The 8,650-nt window shown below is 40.2% G+C and overlaps 1 protein-coding gene across 1 annotated transcript in view; it reads left to right on the top strand.

Moving 5' to 3' along the window:
- LOC306923494 (tRNA (guanine-N(7)-)-methyltransferase-like) overlaps window positions 1-8,650 on the top strand; it is a 167,431-nt gene that overhangs the window by 124,762 nt on the left and 34,019 nt on the right. The gene's annotated exons all lie outside the window — the stretch shown is intronic.

Here is an 8,650-nt window from a genome sequence, read left to right as displayed (position 1 = left end):
GTATTTGTGTTTTCCTGGTACTACCATCCCATTATATTCTTGCTGGTTTAACCCATTTTGGGCGGGAACCCCTTTTGGTGTTAGCATTATGTAATGCTTTAGCTATTTAAAAATAGCAGATCTACAATCTCACAGACATTTTTAGAATCTGATCTCAGGTCAAAGCATTCACTCCTAATGTGCGGTTGCATACACACTTTCTGTTCCACAAAGGAAAGGTCTATGAAATGTAGCATGAAGATATTATTGGTACTGAAAAATGTATGCTCTCCCCTCATTGCCTGACGTATCCTCACAAGGGCAACACCGGCCCACAAACAAGTACAAGTCAGGCCTAGTGAGCCCTATAGAGTGGTCTGGTCCTTTATGACCATGTCAAGGGCAGTACTCACACGTGGCGTGGCTGATAGGAAATCTTGGTAAGTGCATCCTTTTTTTTTATAAAGTATATTTATTGGTTTTAACAAATTTAAGGACAACAAACAGACATTACACAACAAGAACATAATAACAAACAACAAAAGAAAAGAAAGAAAAGAAAAGAAAAACAGCTCAGGCACAACACTATTATAAAAAGATTGAATATACAGAGACATGGCAAGAACAATGAACCATAATGACAATAAGTGGCTTTTGAGTTTTGATAGACTCCCATTCAGGAAATACATCAATACAGTATATAAATACATATATTAAAAAGGCAGACAATACAGTTATCATAGGCACCAAATCATTACAAGGTAAGTGCATCCTTGAATGCAGAAGTAAATGAGGCAGATACCCTGGCATGGTAAGGTGCCACTGTTTTAGACGATGCAACAGCACAGCACCTACTAAGTAGCCTACTGTATATGGCCCAGTGTGGGAGCTCTCAAGATGGCCGACCAGAAACCTATAGCAGTGGGTGTGGTTTTCTGGTTTCCCTCTATTTCCAATAAAGATTTACAAAAAATTAATTATTCTAAGCCTAACATCAAGGCAAGCCATCCAGGATCCTGGTGATTCATGACCAACCATACAACCTTTGATTCTGTGAAAAGAAAAATAATAATATTTAATTATATGATATACTGTCTACATTTAATAAATAACCTTTGTTTAGTGGTTTCAATTTAAAAAAAATCACAGAATCAAAAGTTTTACGGGCATGATTCACCAGTCTCCTGGATGGTTTGATTCTAGACTTAAAATTATATATTTTTGTAAATCTCTATGGGAAAAATGAACGGACGATTTTTCAGTGGAACCAGAAAACCACGCCCACTGCTACTGTACTGGCCGTCTGGTCTCTGAAGACCAGAGTTTTATTTATCATAATAATCATCCTCTAAATATTATCGGTCAAAACATTGGTAATTGATGGTCTATATATACACTGTATAATATATATATACACACTGTATACTGTATATATAATATATATATATATTTATAGTGACTCATAGGAATAGACTATGTGACAACCAGGTATAGTCTGGTGACCACCGGAGAGACGGGTGACAGCCGGAATGTAGACGGCACCCCGGGAGCAGTATGGGTTAGTGCCCCAGCCTGCATCCTCCGTGAGGAGGAAGCCCAAAAACCTTCGATGAGGCCTTTAGGAGGGCCATTCGAGCCGCAAGTGGAGCCTGCAGTGCTACCGTTGCCCAGGTGGAGCCTGCAGAACCAATGCAGCTCAAGAATCCACCACTCCTGAATGAAGTGTCTGGTGCTGGGAGTCTGGTGCAACGCACAGGTCCTCGCTGTACTCCTGGTGAGAGCAGGAGTGGACCTGGTGAGACGTAGGAGGGGCCCGGACAGGAGTCAACCCACAGAGCCTAGTCCCTCCACATGCCAGAATTGTACCTCTCAGTCCCGGCATAGTAGTTCCGGAGTGGTTCCAACGTATTGTGTGGCCCTGGTCTTACCCTAGTGGGTCTGATCGAGGGTAGCTACTGGGATGTACACGTTGATATACAGAGTACTGATGACATGATTTTATAATGACACATTACAAATACAAAATCTTCACTTTGCTACATTACTAAATGCATGGTCTCTCCAGACAGACTGTTCTCCTTTATTTGCAGATGGGTTCTCAGATTGCTAAATGCATGGTCAGGGACCACATGCAATAACTTCACGGACCACCAGTGGTCCACGCCTACCATCCTGAATCATACTGTGTGTGACTCACACACATGCACGCGAGCGCACGCACACACACACACACACACACACACACACACACACACACACACACACACACACACACACTTCCATGAGTGATTATTACAGCCATGGTGTCACATTCTGAAAGACACACCCGTTATCTGGTAATCTGCTCAAATTACATTACAACTACAGGAAATCAAATATAACAGGGTTAGACAATTCATGAATACCTAACACGTATGCGAATGCAGAGTGTGCACGCACGCACGCACGCACAAACACACACACGTGTGTTGAAAAACCCTGATCTAGCACTGTCCAAAATTAGGATTGGCCTCAGACTATAAGATCTGATGGGCTCTAATAGAAAGCAGCACTATGTCTTTTTGCTGTTGCTGCAACCCAAATGTGTTTGTGCTGTTGAGTACAAGATGGTAAATACTCACAATCACACACCTGTGCTTCCCCGCCTGCTTATAATGTTTACTCAAGCGGAGAGTAAACATTCTGGCCATTTGACTGAGTGACGTGATACACAGGACGCAAGCCCTGGTGAGTTCTATAAATATGCTGTCCTGCTCATACTTGTCAGATAGTTTCCCAAGCCAAGCACTGATAGCTTTTTCCCCCTCTTCCTTTCTATGTATAACTACATGCATGTCAAGCTCCTTTTTTATCCTGTGAATACTTATGTTGCTGATGATTTTTCTCAATTCATAAATTATGTGCTTTATATATTCCTCGATGTGAGTTTAGTTCAAAGCACAAGTTGTACTGGAGAAGGCCAACTTAGCAGGGGGAGGGCCAGACCGTTTTGGTATTAGATCAATTATGTAGAATTGGATTAAGGAGATCAGATTTGGAGGTGTCTGGCCTGATAAGCTCCAAATCCTTGAGTTCCTGCAGTGTGGAAAAGCCTATGCCCTGGAACGACTCCATAATAACCACTTGTAATCTCAAAGACTAATAGTACACACACACACACACACACACACACACACACACACACACACACACACACACACACACACACACACACACACACACACAGGTTAACTTGAAGACCTAGTCAACCTCAACACAGCTACAATGATGTATAAGATCTATAATAAGCTACTTCCAACCGGCATGCAGGATCTGTTCAAACCCAGGGAGAGTAGATACGAACTCAGAGGAACTGGAATATTCAAAAAAATCTAAATATCAAGGACTAACACAAAAGAGAGATGTCTATCTGCCATTGGGGTGAATCTGTGGAACGAACTCAATACAGAACTAAAAGCGAGCAACTCCATAAGAACATTTAAAAGATCATATAAAGCCATGATAATTGACAAATATATAAAATCACTTTAATATATACAGTATGCATAGGCAGTAGATATTACAAAAATAATAAAAATAATATATAAATAATTTAAAGTAACCACTTCAAACACAAATATACAAACGCATATGCAGTAAAAGTAAACAATAATACAAATATACACTATATATTTGAAGCAACCACTTCAAATATGTAAGCACGATTTAAAAAAGCAAAATGTACGTAAGGCATACAAGCCAAATGTGTATTTTTTGTTTATCGTTGATATTTAAGAAGCACAGCACTGTAGAGAATCAGTTTTCCCATTGCTTTTGTTCTTGTTTTTTTTTCTTGTTTTTTTTTTTTCTTTGATTATTTGAATCATTAATAAGGTGGGCATAATAAGCTTCGGCTTCAGCCCAAACCTTTTCAGTCAAACTGTAACTTTGTAACCCTCATTCTGAATGTTCAACTGTATTGTTTAAAAATGACTGAGATAAATAAACTAACTAACTAACTAACTACTAACACACACACACACACACACACACACACACACACACACACACACACACACACACACACACACACACACACACACACACACACACACACACACACACACACACACACACACACACACACACACACACACACACACACACACACACACACACACACACACACACAGAATTGAGATGAGAGATGAATACAATGCAAGGTCATGTGACTCAGGGCAGGGATGTAAAGAGAAGTAGGCTAGATCCCAAACATCTTGCCACTGTCCAGATGTTCCTCTTGCACACACTGAATCCGGGGCAATTCTAACCACGGGGACAGCATTGTCATAAACAGCAGAACATTAACAGATTATAATAGGGTTTCAGGACACCATGCTGATAGGATTATTTTTTGCAGTACCACTCAACGTGAAGCATACCCAAAATTTACTTTAGAGACTTGCGCCGCAGTCGACATATGAGGTAAAAGGTCCATAACCTGAACTTTTGACCACAGTTTTCAAAGATATGAAACACTGTTGAGCAGATTACCAATCAATATGGGTGTGTCTTTCAGAATGTGACACCGCATGGCTGTAATAATCACTCATGGAAGTGTGTGTGTGTGTGTGTGTGTGTGTGTGTGTGTGTGTGTGTGTGTGTGTGTGTGTGTGTGTGTGTGTGTGTGTGTGTGTGTGTGTGTGTGCGTGTGTGTTTCTGTTGATGTGGAAGTGCAGTCTGCATCTGCACGTCCACAGTGTGCATTCTGCACGTCCACATTTGATGATGGAGTGATGAGCCACCAGTTAATGAGTCTGACATACTGCACTTAACCCTGTCACGTTGAGTCACACACACAACGTTCCACAGGCAATAAACCTCAGACACAACGCAAAGGCTTTGCATGGAGACTGAAAAAGAGGATAGCTGAAGCCACAATTGATTTGTGCAGAAAGTTTACTTGTCACTTTAGACTTAAATCAAATAAAATAAATACAATAAATAATAATATAAATTGGAATGATACAGTATGAATATGCAGGATACAAATTAGATGCTGATTATGATGATTAACTTTAACCAAATAAATGACACAAACACACTCAGGAGATGATTTTGGTAGCATTTTAGGGGTCAACGTCATAAGAAGCCATTTGCCCTATGCTATGTAGAGCAGCACATGCACATAGTACATAGAGTACACAATAGTACATGTACAGTACACACCACCACCACTAGGCGGGCCGTGATTTCTTTTGCATGCAGGTTTCTTGTCTAGTTAGGACCAGTCTGGACTAATGGCCCATTCCCATGGGGCAAATGTCAGAGGGTATCCCCAAAAACAGGTTAGCCGCTGTCACACGCACAGTGGAATTGGAAATTGGCACAATGTGCGTTAGTCAGTGGCTTACCTGCTTTTAGATTTCTAGATGAAATTCCAACCAAACACGAGCTGTGGAGTAAACACACAAGGGATTTGTAATAAAACTACTATAGATCAACCATAACACTGCAAGCGCAAGCCAATGCTATGACGGTTTAAATTCATAGCATATAATTCATATTCATGTCTATTAAAGAATCATAGAGGGTAAGACTATGCCAATCACTGCATGACACTGGCAAAGTTGCAATACTTTGATTCATTTAACCAATAATGCCTATATATGAAATCTTATTCGGATTGCCTTTTACAACCAGAGCCAGTCATACAATTCCTACTATTATAACAATTTCGGTACAGACATATTTACAAAGAACTATTTAGCTTGCCAATCTCATCTAGTCATGAGCAAGTTGCAATATGGTCAATTAATAAAAATGAATTGTCAAGTGGTCTATTTATTTTTATTTTATTTTACTTAGATAGGTAGTAAATATAATGTACCGCATCCATAGGCACCATGCATCTGTTCACCAGACCCCTATGGACAGAATAAAGAATTATGGCACATAAAGGGAGCTATACTTACCAGTCCCAAGTTTTCTCTTAGAAGATTTATTACAGGGGGGAAAATACATCATTTCTTGAACAAGAGCCTCTATATCGTGTGTCCAGGCACTGAACTTGTTTTTTCCTTAAAAATCAATGACATTATATTGCTAAAGTTAGGTGCATTTAGGAAATAGAGTAGGCTACCAGTACCACCGGAGAAGTTCAGTCCACTTGCACTACCCGAACCCTGCCCACTCCTCTGCTTCTGCAACCTGACCTGGTTATGCAAATCGTACCGTTACTGTCATGGTGTCGAACTAATGAGCGGACCTGCTCTAGTAATGCAGCCCGCCCTCTAAACACAACCGTCCAATGGATACACGCAAGAGGTGGGCACAACACCACCAAAGAGTTTGGTGGGGTTGTTGAGTTATAGTTGGGGTGCGGCGCGTTCATTTTCGCACGTCTTACATTAGGAATGAACCATTTTCACGTCATCGGTTTCCTGTCCCTGGCGATTATGTTGACAAATGACTGCACGACAATGCTCGCTTTGCCTTAAATAGGCGAAATTCAACGGAACATTCGCCGTTGGTGGCGAATGGCACGTTATTTAAACCTGAAAGGACGCGCAGACCCCTACGATGTGAAAGTGGTTGAACTCAGCCTACTTGTGTACAGTGTTGCCATGAGGAGAGTGTGGCTGTGCACGTACCAAGGATGCAGCATGACAGGACTGATGGGGGGAGTGCTTCTGTACTTCTGTACACAGAGAGAACATTTAGGGAACAGCGGAACACTCAATTATTTACATCATCTGCCTGGGACAGGAAGGGGGCCCGGGTCGCTTTATATTTAACTCTGAGAGAGTACAAATCTAGTACAATCAATATATCTATCGATGATAGATAGATAATCTATCAGATAGATAATCTATCTATCTGTCTATCTGTCTGTCTGTCTGTCTGTCTGTCTGTCTGTCTGTCTGTCTGCTTGTCTGTCTATCTATCTATCTATCTATCTATCTATCTATCTATCTATCTATCTATCTATCTATCTATCTATCTATCTATCTATGCATTAGATAATATGACACTACTGACACATGACTACTGACAGCTAGTTTTTGACTTTTGTGTTAGTTTTTTCACAATAATGAAAAAAAATGTAATTTTAAACTTAAGCAAAAATGTATAAAGTAAATAGCCTATAAACAAGACTTAGGTGGCTACGATACACAACCAATACATCTAAAATTGTAGTTGTATCGGTATTATGTTCAAGGGAACACAATGTTCTCATTATGTTCTCCACTGGTTATAGGCTAGGTTACTCGCCTCTAGTTTGTTCTATCTATGCAATATACTTAAATAAACAGCATTTAGGCTTGGCCCCGTGACTAAACTGTATTAACCATTCCGTGATATTGTTCCGATATGCAGGATACGCTCTCCCGTGATACACAGTATTACTGAGTGTTATGTAATAGGCTTATTATGTTTTCCTCTATATACAGTAACCAGTAGGGGGCGACATAGAGTTGGTGGGCTTGACAGCACATGCAAACCCATCTCGATTTTGAGTCATTGGAGTTACAGTCAAAAGATTGAAATTTACTGCTAGTACTACTGTAGGCTATTCATTCAATACACAGTTTGTATATCAATGTCATTCAAAGGAAATGGCATGATTTTTCCTTTTTTTTCTCCATGTCTGGCATCTAGAGTTTCCAGACATGGGTCATGTGGCAGGCAAGTCTATGAACCTGTTTGTCTTATTCATAAGGCGCCAAGACGCCTGTAGCACTGTAGCAAGGCTCCTGTAGCACTGTTTAATGCAATTTATTTGTGCGTGTTATAAGTATTTTTTGTTCATGACAAAGTCAACAATGTATATCCATAACATAAGCAAGCAGCATGCACGCTAGCAAACAATACACTAGTTATTTCTTTCAATCATTTTATTAATATTATTTTGATCATTATTTTCACAATCTGACACACAGATACGCCGGCTACTTAATTCCTAATGTTTTGATTATACAGATGTATGCATATGACGGTATAGTTTCATGTGACAAGCTTAAACTAGTGTATTAAGAAGATGATCATGTAATATAATTTTGAAAATACTAATAATAATAGTAAATAATAATAATAATAATAATATTAAAATGATTGAAAGAAAGAACTAGTGTATTGTCTACTAGCGTGCATGCTGCTTGCTTATGTTATGGATATACACACTGTTGACTTCATCAGTAATTCAACAAAAAATACTTAACAGTAAGACGCCTGAGGTTGTGTGCACTGGCCATATATGGATCGATCAGCGTGTCTTGAGTGTACAGGATTTGATGAGGTCGGATCAACATATGGAATGTCACAACAGGTCAGCTCCATATATGGAGATCTAAGGGTGGCAGCGTTGCCAGTGTCTTGAGTGTACAGGATTTGATGAGGGCCCAGGTAGGGCATTTACTATGACATCAGGGATATCCCTGATGATGTCACGATGACCTGGGTACCATATATGGGGGCTGATGTCACGTGATGTCACGATGACCTGGGGGCTTGCCTGGGGTGACCAACCAACCAACACTGGCGGGAAATGCTAGATTTCATAGTAAATGCAACTTGCAGTCACAATAACACGCACAAATAAATTGCATTAAACAGTGCTGCAGGGCGGGTCTTGGCGCAACCCTATCAGTGTTTGGATATAGGCGTTTTGTGCACCTGTTAAGAGTTCTCA

This window comes from Electrona antarctica (assembly GCF_951216825.1).
Source record: "Electrona antarctica genome assembly, chromosome: 5".
Taxonomy (NCBI): domain Eukaryota; kingdom Metazoa; phylum Chordata; class Actinopteri; order Myctophiformes; family Myctophidae; genus Electrona; species Electrona antarctica.
The sequence above is the reverse complement of the archived record's forward strand: the minus strand, read 5'-3'. Positions and strand labels throughout refer to the sequence as shown.